The sequence below is a fragment of the Pinus tabuliformis genome, chromosome 8, assembly GCF_031772625.1.
Source record: "Pinus tabuliformis cultivar Carrire ecotype Pingquan chromosome 8, CPIR1, whole genome shotgun sequence".
In the NCBI taxonomy this organism is placed as follows: domain Eukaryota; kingdom Viridiplantae; phylum Streptophyta; class Pinopsida; order Pinales; family Pinaceae; genus Pinus; species Pinus tabuliformis.
In genome coordinates this window covers 1,247,082,852-1,247,100,881 of record NC_142294.1, presented here as the reverse complement: position 1 = coordinate 1,247,100,881, position 18,030 = coordinate 1,247,082,852, and the positions used below count along the sequence as shown (strand labels likewise).

Below are 18,030 nucleotides of genomic sequence, written 5' to 3'. Positions count from 1 at the left end.
TCTGTCCAAATTTTGCATTAGAGTTCTCATGGATAGAACTCTCTTGATGTCTAGAATGGTGCATGTTCTGTCTCTAATTTCCAGTGTTTCTAGTTCTTCATTGGTCTTGGTATTCAAAAAATGTATTAGCCTATTAGTTTGCTCAGGCATCTGTCCCAATAAGGCTCTTGTTTTTTAATTTCCACTTGGGCCACTCTTATCAGGTCAATCTGCTCATAAATGGTTTGGATAGACCTCCATACATCACTAAGGGATTGAGTGATGTTGGTCCACAAAATTCCTCTGATTTCTGCTAAAGGCTTATCCAAAGAGATCATTTTCTAATGCTCTTACTTTGTTCTCCAATGCTTTGATCTCCCTTGTTTTCTCTGCCACATTCATCTTGGATTCATCATAACTTTGTTCAACTTTTTCCAATTTCTCCTTTACTTGATTCAGCTCTGATACTTGGAGTTTTAATTCCTCCATGGCTTTTATTAATTGCTCTGTGCTCATAGCTGTACTACTGCCTGGTGCTATTGCTGTTGATGTCGCTCCTGTGATGACTGTTGTTGTTGATGCTGGGACAGTTGGGGGCACTACTGTTATAAGTGTGGAGGGGGCAGTAGTGACTGTTGGAGCTACTTCAGGTGGCTGGGAGGTCGACTCTCCCTGCTTTTCTTGTAATGCTTTCTCCAATGCCTACTCTGTCTCACTCAATCTCTCATTCAATCTCATGAGTAGGTCCATCATGTCGTCTTCAGACTTCTGTTGCACAACATCTGCAGTCTGTGGATGCATAGAAGGAGGCATTTTAAGTTGTTTTCTGACGACAGCAATGTCCTCTTCTTTCTTCTAAATTAGTGCTTTTATGCCTTTGGCATCTTTGGGATCATGTCCCAGTTCAATGATGATGTCCTCCAAAGATTTTATCCTGTTGTCCTTTGCTAGAGAAGAAGCTTTCTCTAAATCCAACTGAGCAGAAGTATTATTCAAGGAGTTTTGCAATTTATGAGCTAACATAGCTTTTTCAGCTAATGTGGAGTATACAATCTCTCTAGTCTGTTCATGCAGCTCAATCTGGTCTATTGGGTGAATGTCCTTGGCTAGGACCTCCAGATTTGTCCTGATGTAGTTAGCTGCTGACTTTGGTTGCTGCACCTTGGGCTTGAAATAACTCATGATCATTTCGCCCTCCTTTATGTCATATGCTGACATTAATCTTTGCTGCTTTGTGGGGGCCATCTTAAGATATTGATTGTAAATTTGCAGCCTCAATGGATCATTTCTAGCCTTTATCTCTGTGAATGTTCTTTTGATGTCAGAGGTTTGCTTACTTGGTGGCCTAGTGGATGACACTTCCACACTATGTTGCCTTTCTAGCTCTTGCCTATGTGAGCTAGTTGATGTCTCTATCACTGGGGAGGTCTATTGGCTGGTTGCCCTCTCACCTCTTATACTTTCTATTGTTTCTTCAATGATTTCCTATTCAAACAGAGGATTTAGTCTTTGCCTTTTTGCACCCGCCTGTTTTGTAGGTCCACTGATGGGTGTGGCCTCTTCTCTGTCTCTTTTCTTGCCTTTTTCCTCATTTAGAGGAGTCTGTAATGCGGGAATCTCTGCTGCTTTGGTCTAGACAGAAGGAATTTGCCCCTGCTGATCAGTCATTGCTTGTTGCTCCATGCCTGCCACTTCCTTGCCCTTAGAAGACCCTGTACCTGGTGCACTAGTTTCCTGTACGAGCTGCTGTGAAGTTCCAGCAGAGGATGTACCCACTCCGGTTTGTTGTGGTAGCTTGAAAGATACCTATCCAAAGGAGTCCAGGTCAAGGGTCTTTTCAAGATATTTCGTAGCTTGTTCCATCATTTCTTGCTAAGTAAGTTCTTCTATTAATGTACCCTCTACCCACTCATCCTGATTAGCAAATTGCTCTATTTCAGGGATCCTAAAATGTTTATAGTCCGATAGCCTATTTTTTACTTTTCTGTCACTTATAAAGTTATTTGGGTCATATGGTACCCACCAGAAACTTTTCTTCAGTTTAAGGTCTTCCCCTAATATCTTATCAGCATCTTCCCATGCCTCCCTCTTGTTAATGATAAAAGGGCCTAATTGGTTTCTTATTCTCAGCTGAGCCTTTTTCTTTACATTGCAAAAGTGAGTTAAATCTGCATTGATAAGTTGCCTGAAATACTCTAGTGCAAATAGTCTCATGGGCACATATTTGGGAAACTTGTAAGGACACAGCTCACAACCATAAAGTCTGATTTCAATGTGATTCTGCTAGAGGTACCAGTCACCTATTCTGTAGTTTTTGGAGAGCTGTAAAATCTTCTTTACGTCACCAGAGAACCTAGGACGAGGAACTCCTATCAATAAAGTGGAGGCTGGATGTATAAACCAGTCAATGAATTCATAGTAGGTATAAGGGGATTCACAAACATTGCGGAAGACTGAGGCCCAAAAGATCACAGACCTCCTCTCTCCTTTGGAATCCAATTTCCTGATAGGAAATAAAAAGTTGTCTGTTTGATAATATAGCAGAAGGTGATATATGAATGGGGTGTACTTGAAGACTCCTCTGTCCAGATTTATGAAATGCTCATTGATTTTATTGGCAATGAAAGAGGCATAATCATATTTGACAGCAGGGGGCTGTCCTAGAGTAAACATTGACAACATAGCAAAGATGGTCTCATCAACAAATTCACTGCTTTTGAATCCCAATATAAAGGATATCATGTCAAGAATAAGCTTGCTAGTTTCAGTAAACCAGGAATGTACATAAGGAGGTGGGCCTTGGGCCTAGCAATCTGGCTTCATGAATAACTTAGCAATCCGGGCTATTTCTGAAGTGGGAAATTGAGAGCCTTGCTCAAGAAAAAATCCCATGGAAAGAGGAGCAAGGGGCTGAGTGGGATGGAAGTGTAACATCTCATTGATAGATTCAGCAGTTATGTAGAAGAGAATAGTTTGTGATGGAATCATAACTGCGTTACTAACAGGGTCATAGTTTGCACAGAAATGGTGGATAATATCTGGGAACACATTGACTGAGGGAAGGTAATACCTGGGGAGATTAGATTCCCATATTCCAAAGATATCAGAGTTACTCAGATGACTATTCCTAATTCTACAAAATGCTTGGAGATGGTTCATATCACCAGATAACTCTTTAATTTGAAAATCTTTGTGAACCAAGCGCAACCAATCCAGGTCTTTGTGAGGTGCATTGAAGGGCGCGACATTGAGGGCCACAGGGGCTTCCATGTTTGTTTGTTGTGTTCTCAAACTGGAGGTCGAGTTTCTGTGGAAAAATGGGCAAAAGAGCAGTTCTGGGTGTCCTTTTTTGAGAGTTATGGACTGATTTTACTTGAATTTGGCCTTGTTGGGTAAAATTCACAGAGGAAAAATGAAATTACAGGTTCGGGAGGCAAATTGGGGTAAATACCTGTTTTTTAGAGGCAAACAGTGCAATTGCAGGTTGACCGACGAGCTGCGGAGCAGGATGCTGGACTTTGTTTGGCCGGGTGGTGAACTGTATGCTCGAGCAGTTGCTTGGACGTAGTTTGCATGAAACATTTTCACAAAGAAAAATGAATGAAAACAAGCGAAAATGACACTTTCTCGACTTTTTAACAAAATTTGGCTTTCATGGGGCTTTTTGGCGCTTTTTTGTCAGATGATGTCATCGGAATGTGATGTCTTGTCGTGATGCGGGGGTACGGGAGGATGATGTGGTGGTGATGTGGTGATGATGTCAGCAGGCGGGGTCAGCGGGAGGGCGGTAAGCGGTATTGGCCTGCACCACTTATGGGCCAGAGTGGTTTGGGGCAGAGAGGCAGCGAGCATGGCGAGAGCTAGACGTGTGTCCCCAGTACGGCGGCAATACCGCCAGCCCCCCAGGAGTTAACGATCGGGCAGAAGGGGGGGCGCGATATAAGCGTGGACCGTCCGATGAGTAGGCCCGGATCCAACGGTTGACGGCATTGGGATATGGTGGATGGCTACGGCGGGGGACCCATACATTTAAATAATGACTTTTAATAATATCGGGGTGGGTTTGATTGGTTATCGGGGTTTGTGTAAGTTGTTAATTAACCAGATGTTAATTAACTCTTGGGTTTTTGCGCGGCGGGTTAGGGTTGTTTAATAAGTTCCAGGTGAACTTATAAATTCCCAATTTTAACAGCGATATGGTTTATATTTAAACCGGGGCAGGGAATATTAAAATATGGGGTTTTTATTGTATAGTTGTATTAATACGGGGGAAGGGGAATTTATTAGGAATTTATATAATATAGGGTTAGAGTCAATATGAGAAATGTGTTGAAAAAGAGCGCTAAGTTATGGAGTTTAAAAACTTAGGCTTAAGGGGACAAGTTTATATGTGATTTTGCACAATCTCCTAAGTAAAATGGTTTTACTTAGGGTTTTATGAAATGAAATGGAGTGATTTGGGGATATTGAGCAGATCTCAACACCCTGGGGGAGATTAGTGAGTGATTTAGGGAGAAGTGTGAAGGGAAGTTAGTCATGCCTCACTTGATTTGTAACAAAACAGTTGCCATGGTACTTATGATAACAATAAGGTGAACATCTTTGAGAGAAAAAATTAATCATAAGCATGCTTCTACAACACCAAAACTACCTACCCAGCCTACAGTACCTAACATTTTTTCTTCTTTTTCTTTGGGTGCACTTGGACTGGCAAACCCTCAACAATCTTCTTTTCTCTGTATGATAAGCCTATATAAATCAACACTTGTAACTTCCAAGGGCTCATATTTAACTGTTGAGCTCCTTTGCTTCTCTACCTAACTATTTATCTGCTAAGTTTAAACATTTTGGATAGATTTTATTCTCTATCTCTAAAACAGGAAATTGAAACATGAACTAGCCAAGATTAGGCTGTTTGGCCATTCATCAACTGTGAAAAAGAGTTTCACAAGCTGTACATGAAACTTTATTTACTGAACATGAAATGGTAGTGGCATTTGGACTTGCAAACTTTCTTGGTCCTTTTTATTTGGGGTTCATTTCTTTCATTTTTTCTTTTTGACCACTTATCTTTTCACCCTTTGATTTTTCTTTTAGCGTATACCCTCTTTTCATTTTTTAATTTTTTGATTTTTTTTGAAAATATGGAAAACCTTTGCAGCAGGGAAAGGGTGAACATATTAGGGTTTTTAACCAGTCAATCATGAAATATGAAACCTATTGGCATAGGAGCATAACACTGGCTCCACTTGGGGATGGCTTTTCCTGGTGAAAAGTCAAGAACAGCAGGTCAGATGGCCTTATGTACAATTCTTGCTGCATTCTGAAATCTTCCTTTGCTTGTAAGTAAACAAAACTGTACAGAGGACCATGTAAAATATACACATCTCTCATGAACTGATTCAAAACAATTGCACCTCTGTTTTGGATATTTTGTCTGAATGTTTGTTCTTATGTTTTCAGCTCCCAAGTCTTCTTCTACAATTTCTAATAAACTAAAAAATGAGGTAACACATACAAGTGGTAAAATTTCTTGAATGTCCTTCAAAATTTTCTGCACATTCCTTCCTATTCTTATTACTGTAATAAACTGTAGAAACTGAACTTCACTATGTACAAGTTAGAGTCCTGATATATCAACAAACTGGAACAAAATAGTGTTTCAACATCCGACCATTAACTGGTCCTTCTTCTGCTTCTGTACCATCCAGGCTTTTCAAAAAGTAGGTATTATTTCCCTGTGAGGCCTGAATAATAAAAGGTCCCTTCCATAGGAATTCAAACTTCCCATGTTTTCCTTTATCTTCTCTTCTGGAGTCCCATTTCAGAACTTTGTCTCCTATGAAAAAATCCTCTGCCTTAGTCCTCTTATCAAATATCTTCTTGAGTTTTTCTTGTAGCACTTGAGATTTTTGATATACCTCTTCTCCAGTTTGTTGCAAATGTATATTCTGATTTATCCTTCTTTGAATGTCATTGGGCTGTACTTGAACTTCTTGCAATAATTTCATTACAGGTACCCCTAGAGATGAAGGAAATACAACCTCCGTACCATAGACAAGCTCATATGGACTAGTCCCAATGGATCTCTTGGTAGTTAACATGTCTGCCCATAATGCATTTATAAGCTTTTTATGCCAATTTTTCTTATTTTCTTCCAATACTTTCTTAATGATAATGATCAGGCTTTTATTGGATGACTCAGCTAGACCATTACCTTGAGGATAATAGGCTGTGGAGTGGCCTAGAGTGATATGGTATTTATGACAGAAACTGATCATTCTCTTGGATTTGAAAATAGCAGCATTATCAGTTATAATTTTTTCAGGACAGCCAAATCTGGATAGGATGTTTGTTTCTAAGAATTGCATGATCACTGAATCATTGGCTTGTCTACAAGGGATAGCTTCTATCCACTTGGTGAAATAGTCTGTAGCGGTCAGGATCCATTTATGTTGGCCAGAAGAGGGAGGGTGAATTTCCCCAATAAAATCTTAACTCCATTGTTGGAATGGTCTTTCAGTGGAAATTGGTCTAAGGGGTAGAGGTAAAAGTTTCCTCTTGCCTTCAAAAATTTGACATTTGTGGCAAGCAGAGACAAACTTTTTGACATCAGCAAACAATGTGGGCTAGTAAAATCCAGCCCTTAGGATTTTATCAGCAGTTGATTTCTAGTACAAGTGTCCACCACAGTCCCCTACATGAAATTCTTTGAGTACCTTGTCAGCTTCATCTTTTATTAGACAATTTAATAGAACACCTTCATGATTTTTCCAAAAGAGAGCACTATCTAAAATACAAAACTTTGAAGCTTTCATTTTCAAAAACCTTTTCTTTGTTCTGGATAACCCTAGAGGAGCTTGCAGGTTTAATAATACATAACATATATCAGCATACCAAGGTGATTCTAGGAAGGCCTGGCTGATTTATGGAGTCTCCATCTCTTGTTCATTATCCAGTTCATTGATATCCAGGGCTTGGCAGTTAGTTTCAGTCATGAGTTTAGCCAATCCCTGTCCTTTGATAAGTTTTGTAGGTTTTATTTCAATATCATACTCTAATATAGTAGCAATCCATTTACCTCTCTTGCCTTCAATCCCTTCTTGGGTTAGGATATCTTTGACAACAGTGCTTGGCACATGGGCTATTATATGGGAGTATAACATGTAGACTCTGAAATCTTTGATGGCTTTCACAAGTGCATAAGCTTGTTTTTCCATGATTGGGTATTTTAGTGGTGCATCCCTCAGTGCTTTACTAAAAAAGGCTATAAGTTTTTCACATCCTTGATCATCTTTCTGTAGTAAAACAGCAGCAATAGTATTTTCTGATGCAAATGAAAAGATTATGAAGTCTCAGTCGAATTTTGGGCTTGTAAGGACTGGTGTTTCAGTCAAGGCCATTTTGATTTCTTCAAATGCTTGTTTAGCTTCTACTGTCCATTTGACCTTGGAATCTTTTTTCAGCATATTATTCAGCAATCTAATTAGCTCAGCCAAGTTAGGTATGAATCTTCTTAAAAAATTAATCTTTCCTAGGAAAGCTTGAAGTTCTTTGATATTTCTGGGATGGGGAATTTCTAAAATGGCTTCTATTCGATCAGGGTCAATTTTAATGCCATATTTTGAGATCATGTGGCCCAACAGTTTGCCCTCCTCTAGGCCGAATAATGACTTCTTTGGATTTAGTGATATACCATATTTTCTACATGTTAAAAATACTTATCTCAGATGATCTAAGTGATGTTGATCTAATTTGGAAAACACAATAAGATCATCAAGGTATATGACTATAAAATCATGAATTTCTTTAGCAAAAGCTATGGCCATTGCACGTTGGAAGGTTGCCCCTGCATTCTTGAGTCCAAATGGCATTTTCACATATTTGAAAGTTCCCCATGGGGTTGTAAAAGCAATTTTTTTCCTGATCATCAAGGTGAACTAGAATCTGGTTGAAGCCTGAGAACCCATCCAGCAGTGAAATTCTAGAGGCACCTACTACTCTTTGTAAAATGTGGTCCATCTTAAGTAAGGGATAGTGGTATTTCAAAGAAACCTTATTTAGATTCCTTAAATCCACACATAGTCTGATTTCTCCTGTTTTCTTCCCAATGGGCACTAAATTAGATACCCATTCCAAAAATCTGATAGGTGCAATTATCCCAGCTTCATACATTCTTTTGACTTCTTTTTCAATTAAAGGGAGTAGTACAGGATTGACCCTTCTGAGTTTTTTCTTGAAAGGTTTCTGATTTTCTTTGAGGGGTATTGTATGTTGAATCACAGAAGTGTCATAGGATTTGAGATCTTCATAGCTCCATGCAAAAACATCTTGGAATTCCTTGAACAGTTCAACATATTTAAGCTTTTGGTCAGGAGGCAAAGTTTTGGATAATTTAATCATTTTAGGATTTTCTTCAGTTCCTATGTTACAGTCCTCAATGTCTGCGTTTAGAGGCTGCATTTTGGGTTTCCTTGGGATATCATTAGAATCAAAGAAATCTTCCAAAGGAGTTAATCCCGTGGGAAAATAGTTGTCTTTTAAATCAATAACTTCAGATTCTCCTCCAATAGTCTCATCATTGTCTAACTTTTTAATCTCTTGCAACTCTTTGCTGGTAAATTTTGTTGGATGCAGCAATTTAGTGGCACTTTCTGCTAAAATGGTTGTTTCAATTTTATCCATCTGATCAATTTCACAAACAGTGTCTGTGTCTATATTAGTACTGGAAAATTCTTCTTTTAGGGTCAAGAAATTGTTAATCTGAGTATCATTGTCAAACACTTGCCAATTTTTTACATTGTCTGGTACAGTTGGCCTGTGTTTGATCTCAGTTGTAAAATGATGATTGGGTTCAAATGGCAGTTTACAAGTGCTGGCAAATGTTGCCAAACTGTGAACATGCAAATTGTGTTTTCTTGGAATTTTGGCAAGCTGAGTTTCCAGAAAGGTATTAAGTATTTCAATTGCTGCTCCTCTGTAAGATCTTAATCTTAGATCATTTGTGAGGAAATTCCCTTTCATTTTTTGAATGAACAAATCAGAGTCTCCCAAAATTGATACCCTAACTGCCCCTAAGCTTTTGATCAATTTAAGTCCTAGCAAAAGGGCTTCATATTCAGCCATGTTATTAGTGCATCGAAAATTCAATCTGTATGCATGTCCTTCAGCATGATCATTTTCCATATTATGTACCCAAATTCCTACTCCTGCTCCTAGTTTATTGACTGATCCATCAAATTCCAAGTGCCAAAGGATCTCATGTTTATAATTGGAATCAGGAGTTTCAGAAATTTGTTTGATAGGAAGATATGTTTCTTTTGTTTCATCCAATTTTTCTTGAGCATCTGATATATCATTGTTCACACAAATTTTTTGAATTTGAACACTAGACTTTTCATTTATGAATTTTTCTTGATCTAATGTTGAAGCCTTGACATTAGTTGGGGGATAAATTTCAGCATTGTATAGGATGAAGGAGTCCATGTCAGAATGCATGGAATAGATGGCAAAATTCTAGGGTTTCTCCTGGGTTCTGACAACATATTTCATTAATGTCTCTCAGTATAATCTCTTTGGTTGACCAAATACTAAAATGGTAGCATATGACATGTCCAGTTGTAAAGATCCCTGGAGCTTTGCACCCCAAGATCTAGACAGCAACATACCATATTTTGGTGGAATATCAGCTACCACTACATCCATTAAAATTGTCTTGGCAGGGTATTGAACTAATGATACACATAAATCTTTGATCAACCCTAGACATCTGACCTGGCTTGAATCAAAAGAGAACAAGTCTTTGTATGGCCTGGTGATATCTAGGTCCAACTTCTCCATTACAGATTTAGGCATTAAATTATGAGAAGCTCCAGAATCAAACATTGCATTATGAAGTATCTTATCATGAATGTTCAGACTTACATAGAAAGGAGGGACCCCTCCGTCTACTGATTTGTCATTTACCTCAGGGCCAAAAATTAATTCTGGTTGATCATCAAGGACATTTACTGCATCTCTGTTTTCTGAAATTTGAAGTGATCTGCTGATTTGTTCTCTATAGACATTGTGTTTAGCCAATTCTGACAATGGAATTGTTATCTTTAATTTGCCTATTTCGGTCTCAAGGTTGAAAGGTTTTTCTATTTGAATTTTTTCATTTCGGGCAGTGAGATTTTCTTTTTCTGCTGCATTTTCTGCATCTATCTCTTTTACAGGAATGTTGTTATGAGCTAAAGTTGGTTCTATGTGAATTTCTGGAGGTTCTTCAGCAGTTTCTTTGGAAGGAATGGAAGTTGAAGGTTTTCTGTTAGGTTGTTGATTATCTGAAACATCTTCAACTGTTGGATTGTTTAGGTTAGGAATTGTTTTAGGAGGGATTTGTATAGGAGGGTTCTTGATTTTAGCTTTGCTAGGTTGCTTGGTTTCTCTTTGTTTATTGTCTTCAGGGACATCTATCCTTTTTCTCCTTAGATTATATTGCTTGTGAACCTCATATATGGTTGTGTCATGTCCCTCCCTAAAATCAAATGACTCACCTGATTGGATTTGGAATTGATTAAGAGTGTGAGCTTCTTGGTCTTCTTGGGTCAAGAAAATTTGTTGTTCACTATTGAGACCCATTAAGTTGATTTGAGTATCTTCTGTTGGTTCACTGGAAGTTGAAGCTTCAGCATAGTTTTCTTGGAATGGAAGTCTAATGTTTTGGTCAGGGCCAGCTTTTCCAATGTTAGAGTTTTGGTTTTTTCTAAAGTTTGGGTTTCTCCCAGTATTGCTTGGTTGACCATCCCAATGGGATTTCCTCTCACTTGTTTCTACTCTATCACCAAGTCTATCCATTCCTTTAATGATAGCATCTAATTTTTGTTCAAAGGCAGAAGGTTCTTCTTTGATGGGTATCCTTCTTTCAGCTCTAGCTCGAGCTCGTTTAGAAATCAGGTTGGCCTCAACACTGACAGCTATACTCTGCATGTCTTCTAAGCTTCGAGGAGCTCTTTCTCTAAGTTGATATGCCATATCAGAGTCAAATGCATCAGGGAATTTGATCAAGGCCAAGTCTGGAGGAGGCCTGAGATTCTGAGGAATAGCATTATATACATTGTTAAATCTGGTGCAATAATCTTAAACAGTTTCTTATGGGCCTCTTTTCAAGTTTTCATATTCTGATAAAATGTGGAGAGGATCTTTCTTCTTTTCCCATCTGTTCAGGAAGGTCTGATAAAGAGCCTCTGGATCATTGATAGTGTTTGCAGGGAGTGCTCTAAACCAGGTTCTAACATCTCCAGTTAAGCTTTGGACAAAGACTTTCATTCTTACATCATCAGCATCAATTTCATAGTTTTCAAAATAATCAGTCATTTTCTTGGTATGTTGTTGAGCTGTGTAAGTGCCAGTACCATCAAAATAGGTGATTTTTCTTTGATAATCTTGAGGCATAGCCCCTGGATTTGCAGGTAATTGTAGGGGAGCATATCGGTTTTCCATGTTCACAGAGATAAGTGTGACAGCTGGAAGAGAAGGGATAACAGTGGAAATATATGCTATAGATGGGGGAGTGGAAAAGATGGTTTGACGTACTGAAGGTGAACTTGAAGAAGTAGAAGTAATGGCAGTAAGGATTTGTGATTTTCCAGAAGTAAGCTCAGTTCGGATAGGGTTCTGCTGATGTGTGTCAAGGTGTGAACTAGCAGAATGTTCTTGACTCTCTTGGCTTTTAAGGATCCTGGGAATCCGATTAGGATTCTCAAACACAGGTGGGGGATTTGGATCAGGATTTGATCTGGTGTAACGAATCTTCTTCTTTGGAGCCAGCTTCTGAATATGTTTTTTGGTTTTTCTTGAAATATTTTAATAATACAACTTCAACAGTATTTTGTAGGAAGCTTTAAATATGGGAGTTTTGAATTTTCCTAAAGATCTATTAAAACAAGGAACTGATCAAGTATTTGGGACAATTGTTTAACACACAAACTAGATTGGAGATAGACTGAAGCAGCGTTTATTTACTCCTGCAATTGCATAGCAAAAGCAGTTTCAAAGGCTAGATGGCTAACTTCAGGCTCCACCTGTAGCTTATGAAACAAACAGCAGTAACAAATAATTTATTCAGATCCCCAGCGGAGTCACCAATGATGTTATCACTCAGGTTGTTCCCCAAAGTTGTAAGAAAGGGAATATGGCTGAGGTAACCATAGACCAATCTTTTAGATACAGATTCTAGCTAATCTGCATTAAGAGAGGGCTCTCTCTTTACAATTTAGCTTTGTTTTGAGGTATATTAGGCTAGCTATGAAGTACAAGGGTTTTGTTTTGTGTTTGGTTGGAGGAATGTAGATTCAACAGAATAGTGAGGTAAAACTGAAGAGTTTCTAGATTAGGTTTCTGAACAGAGAAAGGTGCTACAGAGCATGGTACTCAAACATGGAACAATTTGTAGGCTGAAATCAGATGGAATGGGGCCAATGGGTGAAGGGCAATTAAGAATCCTTCATCATGTTGACAGAGGGAAAATGGATGATTACTGTTAAGGAGCAGTTAAGAATTCCTTAGCAAATATTCAAGATGAAAGAATCAGGGAAAATAGGAGCAATTAAGAAATCACTGTTTATTCTAATTCTGAAGAAAAAAATTGATAATAACAAAGACTGAACACAGAGTGCAATCAAGCAAATTCTGAGTTATTATTTCTCTCTATTATTTAGATAATGAAACATAGATGATATAATAAACATAGAAACTGTAAAACACAAGTTATAAGGGAATTATTGATCCATAAGATGATTCAAGAATTTTGTAGCATGGTCCTTAGCAGCAATTCCTCATTCAGTAAGCCAGACAAAAAAGGTTCCAATAGCCTTTTATTCCAAAAACTATAGAATTACAGCAAAGTCTGAGAATGCTTCCCATTCAACCAAACAACCCCTAATACTTCGTCTAGGGGGGTCTTTATAATAAAAACATCAAAATATCTTACATAATATCTGATAGAAATAATATCTGGTGATCATTAATGCGTTTTACAAAGATAGAGACAGACAGTCTCGAAAACAGGGGAACAATAAATTGATGTAATAAATTGACGTTGTGCTAGTTGTTTCGTCTTTATGAGATGTACAGGAGGTAGGTGCTACAAGTCGGTTCATGGCTATCTTCTAATAATACTCTGTGTTGGTTATTCTGCCTTGGCCAGACTCTCTTTAACTCTGATGTGAAGTGCTTTGACCCGCATGACCGTGATTTATTTCTGTTCTCCACATTATAGCAGACGGTCCAAAATTTTGAATTGACCAGAGATAAGTTCACAGGATCTCTAACATACTTTTCCACCACTCCGGTCTTGGTAATTTATGTCTCTGCAACTTCCTTAGAGTTTCGTCAGTCTCTGTGTACCTGAATAAATTAGGCGAGATGGTGAACAGATGCTTCACCTTGTGCTCAATGTAAAACAAATTTTCCAGGCTGTCATAGAGGGATTCGCCAGATGGAAGTGCTTTTTCTCCTAAAGTACTTGATGATGTATTAACTTGATTAACAGCATATGTATTCAATTTATATACATAGTCCTTGTGTTTCATCAGACGATCATTATTTCCCAAAGGACTTGGCAAACCTTTTTGATGCAGGACTGTAAACTTTTCTATGAAAGAATCAATCTCTACCTGCATGTCTTGGCATCTTCTGTCCAAATTTTGCATTAGAGTTCTCATGGTTAGAACTCTCTTGATGTCTAGAATGGTGCCTGTTCTGTCTCTAATTTCCAGTGCTTCCAGTTCTTCACTGGTCTTGGTATTCAAAAAATGTATTAGCCTGTTAGCTTGCTCAGGCATCTATCCCAATAAGGCTCTTGTTTTCTGAATTTCCACTTGGGCCACTCTTATCAGGTCAATCTGCTCATAAATGGTTTGGATAGACCTCCATACATAACTAAGGGATTTAGTGATGTTGGTCCACAAAATTTCTCTGATTTCTGCCAGAGGCTTATCCAGAGAAAGATCCTTTTCTAATGCTCTTACTTTGTTCTCCAATGCTTTGATCTCCCTTGTTTTCTCTACCACATTCATCTTGGATTTATCATAACTCTGTTCAATTTTTGCCAATTTCTCCTTTACTTGCTTCAGCTCTGATACTTGGAGTTTTAATTCCTCCGTGGCTTTTATTAATTGCTCTGTGCTCATAGCTGTACTGCTGCCTAGTGCTGTTGTTGTTGATGTCGCTCTTGTGATGACATCTACTGTTGATGCCGGGACAGTTGGAGGCACTGTTGTTATAAGTGTGGAGGGGGCAGTAGTGAGTGTTGGATCTACTTCAGGTGGTTGGGAGGTCGACTCTCCCTACTTTTCTTGTAGTGCTTTCTCCAATGGCTGCTCTATCTCAGTCAATCTCTCATTCAATCTCATGAGTAGGTCCATCATGTCCTCTTCAGACTTTTGCTACACAACATTTGCAGTCTGTGGATGCATAGAAGGAGGCATTTTAAGTTGTTTTTTTAGGGCAGAAATGTCCTCTTCTTTCTTCTTCATTAGTGCTTTTATGCCTTTGGCATATTTGGGATCATGTCCCAGTTCAATGATGATGTCCTCCAAAGATTTTATCCTGTTGTCCTTTGCTAGAGAAGAAGCTTTCTCTAAATCCAACTGAGTAAAAGTATTATTCAAGGAGTTTTTCAATTTATGAGCTAACATAGCTTTGTCAGCTAACGTGGAGTATACCATCTCTCCAGTCTGTTTATGCAGCTCAATCTGGTCTATTGGGTGAATTTCCTTGGCTAGGACCTCCAGATTTGTCCTGATGTAGTCAGCTGCTGACTGTGGTTGCTGCACCTTGGGCTTGAAATAACTCATGATCATTTTGCCCTCCTTTATGTCATATGCTGACATTAATCTTTGCTGCTTTGTGGGGGCCATCTTAAGATAATGATTGTAAATTTGCAGCCTCAATGGATCATTTCTAGCCTTTATCTCTGTGAATGTTCTTTTGAAGTCAGAGGTCTACTTACTTGGTGGCCTAGTGGATGACAATTCCACACTATGTTGCCTTTCTAACTCTTGCCTATGTGAGCTAGTTGATGTCTCTATCACTAGGGAGGTCTGTTAGCTGGTTTCCCTCTCACCTCTTAGACTTTCTATTGTTTCTTCAATGATTTCCTCTTCAGACAGAGGATTCAGTCTTTGCCTTTTTACACCCGGCTGTTCTGTAGGTCCACTGATGGGTGTGGCCTCTTCTCTGTCTCTTTTCTTGCCTTTTTCCTCATTTAAAGGAGTCTGTAATGTGGGAATCTCTGCTGCTTTGGTCTGGACCGAAGGAATTTTCCCCTGCTGATCAGTCATTACTTGTTGCTCCGTGCCTGCCACTTCCTTGCCCTTAGAAGACCCTGTACCTGGTGCACTGGTTTCCTATACGGGCTGTTGTGAAGTTCCGGCAGAGGATGTACCCACTCAGGTTTGTTGAAGTAGCTTGAAAGATACCTGTCCAAAAGAGTCCAGGTCAAGGGTCTTTTCAAGATCTTTCATAGCTTGTTCCATCATTTCTTGCTGAGTAAGTTCTTCTATTAATGTACCCTCTACCCACTCATCCTGATTAGCAAATTGCTCTATTTCAGGGATCCTAAAATGTTTATAGGCCGATAGCCTATTTTTTACTTTTCTGTCACTTATAAAGCTATTTGGGTCATATGGCACCCACCAGAAACTTTTCTTCAGTTTAAGGTCTTCCCCTAATATCTTATCAGCATCTTCCCATGCCTCCCTCTTGTTAATGATAAAAGGGCCTAATTGGTTTCTTATTCTCAGCTGAGCCTTTTTCTTTACATTGCAAAAGTGAGTTAAATCTGCATTGATAAGTTGCCTAAAATACTCCAGTGCAAATAGTCTCATGGGTACATATTTGGGCAACTTGTAAGGACACAGCTCACAGCCATAAATTCTAATTTCAGTGTGATTCTGGTAGAGGTACCAGTCACCTATTCTGTAGTTTTTGGAGAGCTGTAAAATCTTATTTATGTCACCAGAGAGCCTTGGAGGAGGAGCTCCTATCAATAAAGTGGAGGCTGGTTGTATAAACCAGTCAATGAGTTCATAGTAGGTATAAGGGGATTCACAAACATTGTGGAAGACTGAGGTCCAAAAGATCACAGACCTCCTCTCTCCTTTAGAATCCAATTTCCTGATGGGAAATGAAAAGTTGTCTATGTGATAATATAGCAGAAGGTAATATATGAATGAGGTGTACTTGAAGACTCCTTCTCTGTCCAGATTTATGAATTTCTCATTGATTTTATTGGTAATGAAAGAGGCATAATCATATTTGACAACAGGGGGTTGTCCTGGAGTAAACATTGACAACATAAAAAAGATGGTCTCATCAACAAATTCACCGGTTTTGAATCCCAATATAAAGGATATCATGTCAAGAATAAGCTTGTCAGTTTCAGTAAACCAGACATGTACATAGGGAGGTGGGCCTTGGGGCTGGAAATCTGGCTTCACGAATAACTTAGCAATCCGGGTTATTTCTGAAGTGGGCAATTGAGAGCCTTGCTCAAGCGAAAATCCCATGGAAAGAGGAGCAAGGGGCTGAGTGGGATGGAAGTGTAACATCTCATTGATAGATTCAGCAGTTATGTAGAAGAGAACAGTTTGTGATGGAGTCATAACTGCTTTACTGACAGGGTCATAGTTTGCACAGCAATGGTGGATAATATCTGGGAACACATTGACTGAGGGAAGGTAATACCTGGGGAGATTAGATTCCCATATTCCAAAGATATCAGAGTTACTTAGATGACTATTCCTAATTCTGCAAAATGCCTAGAGATGGTTCATATCACCAGATAACTCTTTAATTTGAAAATATCTTTCAGCCAAGGGCAATCAATCCAGGTCTTTGTGAGGTGCATTGAGGGGCATGACATTGAGGGCCACAGGGGCTTCCATGTTTGTTTGTTGTGTTCTCAAACTGGAGGTTGAGTTTCTGTGGAAAAATGGGCAGAAGAGCAGTTTTGGGTGTCCTTTTCTGAGAGTTATGAACTGATTTTACTTGTGTTTGGCCTTGTTGGGTAAAATTCATAGAGGAAAAACGAAATTATAGGTTCAGGAGCCAAATTGGGGTAAATAATTGTTTTTTAGAGGCGAACAGTGCAACTGCAGGTTGACCGACGAGCTGCAGAGCAAGATGCTGGACTTTGTTTGGCCGGGTGGCGAACTGTATGCTCGAGCAGTTGCTTGGATGTAGTTTGCATGAAACAGTTTCGCAGAGAAAAATGAATGAAAATGGGCGAAAATGACATTTTCTCGACTTTTTAACAAAATTTGGCTTTCGCGGGGCTTTTTGGCGCTTTTTGGTCGGATGACGTCATTGGGATGTGACGTCTTGTCGTGACGCGGGGGTACGGGAGGATGATGTGGCGATGACGTCAGCGGGTGGGGTCAGCAGGAGGGCAGTAAGCGATATTGGCCCGCACTGCTTATGGGCCAGAGTGGTTTGGGGCGGAGACGCAGCGAGCATGGCAGGAGGTGGACGCGTGTCCCCGGTATGGTGGCAATACCACCGGCCCCCAGGGAGTTAACGGTCGGGCAGAAGGGGGGGTGCGATATAAGCGTGGACCATCCAATGAGCAGGCCCAGATCCAATGGTTGACGGCATTGGGATATGGCGGATGGCTACGGCGGGGGACCCACACATTTAAATAATGACTTTTAATAATATCAGGGCAGGTTTGATTGGTTATCGGGGTTTGTGTAAGTTGTTAATTAACCGAATGTTAATTAACTCTTGGGTTTTTGCACAGCGGGTTAGGGTTGTTTAATAAGTTCCAGGTGAACTTATAAATTCCCAATTTTAACAGCAATATGGTTTATATTTAAACCGGGGCGGGGAATATTAAAATATGGGGTTTTTATTGTATAGTTGTATTAATACGGGGGAAGGGGAATTTATTAGGAATTTATATAATATAGGGTTAGAGTCAATATGAGAAATGTGTTGAAAAAGAGTGCTAAGTTATGGAGTTTAAAAACTTAGGCTTAAGGGGACAAGTTTATATGTGATTTTGCA

At 39.2% G+C, this 18,030-nt stretch overlaps 1 pseudogene; it reads left to right on the top strand.

Moving 5' to 3' along the window:
- Nucleotides 1-466: 466 nt before the first annotated feature.
- LOC149239903 (nucleobase-ascorbate transporter 6-like) overlaps nucleotides 467-18,030 on the top strand; it is a 35,429-nt pseudogene continuing 17,865 nt past the window's right edge.